General features: G+C 36.9%; 1 protein-coding gene across 1 annotated transcript in view; it reads right to left on the bottom strand.

Moving 5' to 3' along the window:
- The window catches only part of LOC106535184 (multiple epidermal growth factor-like domains protein 11), a gene marked incomplete at its 3' end in the record, with an annotated part of 33,465 nt that extends 29,766 nt beyond the window's left edge, over positions 1-3,699 (bottom strand). The window contains 1 exon segment of the mRNA XM_014032126.1: positions 3,664-3,699.
- Between the last annotated feature and the right edge of the window lie 708 nt (positions 3,700-4,407).

Here is a 4,407-nt window from a genome sequence, read left to right on the forward strand (position 1 = left end):
ACACACACACACACACAAACACACACACACACACACACACACACACACACACACACACTGATCAGTAAACACGGTGCTGATTAAGCACAAGGTTTTAAAGGTTCAATCAAGGATCTGATCAGAGATTTTCCTGCAGATTAACAGAACTGCAAAGATTCAACTGGAAACTCTGATTTTCAGACTTCTCTGTTTGCAGGATTTAAATCCAGACACAAATCATGCTCAGGTTACTAAATAATAAATATTTGATGCTGGGTCAGGTGCACGTTAAACAAACTGTTCATTCTCTGCACTTGTTGAATTAAAATTATTTAACCAAACTTTGCTCAGGCTGCGTTCATTTTYCTGATGTTTATCATGAAGGTGGCTCTGAGTGGTGGTCTTCCTCTGATTCAGGACGAGGCTTTTTTTAATAGTTTATTTCATTTGGAGTACACAAAGAATACAAATAAAAGAAGCCAAGAGCAAAACGTTAGATGAAAAGGAGCAGAAAAAAGACAAAAAAATCTCAGCATCTGCCCCAGTTTGTGTGCAGAGACTGTAACAGCTGGAAAATAATGTTTGAGGGAATATTTAACATTATCAAACTATTTAAAAATCCTCAGTTTGATTTTTACTTCAGCTATCTAAATCCAAAATAAAATATAATTTAGAGAGAATTTTTTCTTTTTGCATTTTAACAACTCAAACATCCTGCAGACACAACTCCCAGAGGTTTTTATCATCCTTTCAAGTCAATCCTCAGAAAAATAAAGATGGATAAAAAAAGTCAATTAATAGATTTTACTGATGCTTGCAGGAAGTAATTATTGAACCAGAGAATTTGCATTTCCTGTAAAATGCAGTGTGAATGCTTAACGCTGAAGGCTTTGTGCTGAAGTTAAAAAAGCTGAAATGAGCCTAAAATGGCTAAAAGAAAAGTTGAAATTAGAAACAGAAACAGCACTTGTTTGCTGAATTAAACACTAACAACTTGAAATTATCACAAAAATGTGAATTAATCAKAAAAAATCTCAAATTAGCAAAAAAGAAAAGCTAAAAACAGAAAACAGCTGAAATTAGCTGACAGAGGCTGAAAGAAACACAATAAACTCTAAATGAACAGAAGAGCAGAAAAAAACTAAATGAAAGTTTAAAAAAAACAGAAAAAAGCTAAAATCTGTCAAATATAAAGCTGAAATTAATAAAAGCAGAACCAAAATAAATGATATAAAGTTCTGTAAGGTTTTATTTTGAAAGGGTTTAAGGAAGTTGAAGACAGCTCCATGTATATGTATGCATCACTACATGTGTATGTATGTATTATATACACATATATACAGTATATGCATCACTACATGTATACGTATGTATTATATACACATATATTGTTGTGTTTTAGTTTTCTCTGCAGGTGTGCAGACAGACATCAGCTGTGTTTTCTTGGTGTACAGTATATTTCACAATCTTTCAATCTTTTCTATTATATTTCTTCTTTTTCTTCTCTTTATTTTTCTTCATTTTTATAGTATTAAAAATTACTATAATGAAGAAACTAATATTTAGTTCTTTTTTTCTGCTGAAGTGGTTAAAAAAGAAGATAGCTCCATTTATTTTTAATGAGACAAAAAAGCTAAATATTCAAAAAGTATAAATAGCTGAAGTCATTTGTTCTGCAGGAGCTGAAGGTTTTGATGTGTTAACTGTTGAAGCAGCACAAAAATCAGAGATAAAAGTAATAATCAACAGTTTGAATGAGCTTTATTAACATCTATCTCCACCTTTGAGATGAGCAGCTTTAACCTGAGCCTGGAGCAGCAGTCTCATGGAAATACATGTAGAAATATTAAACAACTTGATAAAAGAAATAAATGGCTTTATCAAGCCGTTTATTTCTTTTATCARGCTGTTTCATTATTTGGACATGTATTTCCAGAGATGTCAGTTTTGATCCTCCGTACAGYGTCACTCAGGAGGCAGTGTGGCTGATGTGCATTAAAACACTCTGACTTCATCCTGCAGGTTCTGATCAGGTGAAACCAGCYGACACTCAACAGGTTCTGATTAACTTCCTGTTTTTGGTCTAAATAAACATGATGCACAGAGGAACCAGAGGCCGATATTCTCTGGTTATTTTAATCTGCAGTTATTGATGAGTTTTTCTTTAATCTGGCCTGTGAAGGAGCTCGCTGCTCCGTGTTTATTGACCCGTCAGTTAGAGGAGTTAAAGCAGGAGGCAGCAGGGTGGCGTTCCCCCGGGGGATCCGTCACACACAGGAAGGCAGATCAGCAGTATTTGTAAAAAGTCACACAGAGCGCTGCAGAGGACACTCCACTTGTCTCTGAGATTAACGGCACCAGAATTGATCGGTGCAGAAATGAAGCCGGGGTTAAAGGGAAAACCCCGGAGAAGTCCTGGAAAGAGTCGGGTCAGACAAACTGCAGCTTTTCTGCACTTCCTGTAAAAACAAGCTGCTCTGCAGGAACTGAACATCTTATTATCTCTTAAATTTGCTTCTTTTCTTGTATTGAATCAGACTTGAAATGATTTGAAATGTATTTTTACACTGACACAAGTCAGCTGAACAACACTGTTTTACAGGTTTTACAGGTTTTACGTTGGTATTGTTGAAGTCAGGGGCGAAGCCAGAGGGGTGGCTAAGGTGGCAAGTCCCACCCCAGCCCCCTGACTGGCCACCCCAGCTGCCACCCTCAGGAGGGGATCTGTGATGTTGTTTTTGTATTYAGATCAGGGGTTTTCAAACTTTATGTGTCTGGGGACCCCTTAAAAGAGTGAAAAAATTCCAGGGACCCCCCCCCCCCCCCCAAATAAAGCCCATGCTGTTAATGCAAAAATAATTTACTTAATAATGCATTTTAACCCCTAAATGCCATTATAATAGTATTTTTGTTTGGTTTAGTATGTTTGTTTTACATTATTCCCCGTGTGCATTTTTAAAATAAAAACCAAATTAACAATTTCTTGAAATTTTCTGAGGACCCCCAAGACACGACTCATGGACCMCTGGGGGTCCGAGAACCTCTGAGTTAGATTACTACTGTACTCTATACAYCTTTAGCTGATTATGATTAAAAATGGCTGAATTGTCTCCCCTGGAAAAATTAGCATTAGCATCAGTGGCTAGCCCACACATGCTAATCCCAAATTAGGCTAACCAGGTTAGCCTAATTTGGGATTAGCATGTGATCATTTTTAGCTACTCAACAAATTTCATCTGAATAAGTTGTTTCAAAATGTCTGAATAATAAATTATTATGTTGCTTGGATCAATCTTAGCTTTCAGCTCAATATATCTTAAAACAGCTGAAAGGGGTTTGGGAGTAGCGTGTCGGCCATCTTGTTTTTTCAAATCCAGCTTTTCTTTATTTGTATGTGCCCCCCCCCCCCTCACAAATGTCTGTCTCCACCCTGAAGTGCCAGATTTTCTGCATTTTTCTTCAACAGAATTAGTTTATGTTTAGATAAATGCATTATTGATGCTACAATGTTTGTTTCAGAGAACACGAAGGGTTAAATCCGAACTAAACCTGAGCTAACCTTTAACGCTGAGAGGCTGGATTTCCCTCCGACAGACAAACATTTCAAACCTCAGTCATAATCAGTATGTTGCTGCAGCCCTGCTGCTAACATTAAAGCAGATAAASGCAGATTTATCTTCAAACCTGCTTCAGGTTTGTCTTCAGGATCAGACATGAAGGTGTTTCCAGCAGCTCGTCTCTTCATCAGCTGAAGGTCATCTGTGGAGCTCAGGCTGAAACGAGCTGCAGCAGCAGTTTGAGCTTCAGAAGGAGAAGAAACGCAGCAGAATCCCTTCATTAATCTGGATTACTCTGAACTTTTTACTGCGCAGAGTTCCAGCAACAACCACAACATTCACGTCAGGTTTTATCTTTTTAATCATCTTCAGAGTGAAGTGATTGTTGTTGGTCAACATGTTGATTGTGTTGTTAGATTTGTTTCACAGCAAAAAGAAAAATTAATTCATATTAAAATTATCTATATGACAAAAAAAAAAAAGATCCTGATAGAAAAACTGTGCTGCGTTGTTACTGAGAGCTGACAGTGAGTTGTTAAAGTCAGGGGTGTCWCTAGGCCTGTTTTAGGGGGGCTGGAGCCCCTAACCATAACTAATACTGAGGAGCACGGACCTGATGAGTACAGGCACGGTATAAAAGTACTGTCAGCATTCACAGGTCTATATAAAATAGTTTTAGTGTTCAGTTTTGGAGTATTTTTGAATTGATGTTAAAATATTATTTGGCCTTGAATGATGTAAAAATAATGAAAAATAATAATAATCTGAAAGTGTAGGTATTGTTCTCTAAATAAATGTTACTGAAATGATACTTTGCACTGTATATAAACACACACACACAGACACACACACACACACACACACACACACA

The sequence above is a fragment of the Austrofundulus limnaeus genome, unplaced genomic scaffold (assembly GCF_001266775.1).
Source record: "Austrofundulus limnaeus strain Quisiro unplaced genomic scaffold, Austrofundulus_limnaeus-1.0 Scaffold1379, whole genome shotgun sequence".
In the NCBI taxonomy this organism is placed as follows: domain Eukaryota; kingdom Metazoa; phylum Chordata; class Actinopteri; order Cyprinodontiformes; family Rivulidae; genus Austrofundulus; species Austrofundulus limnaeus.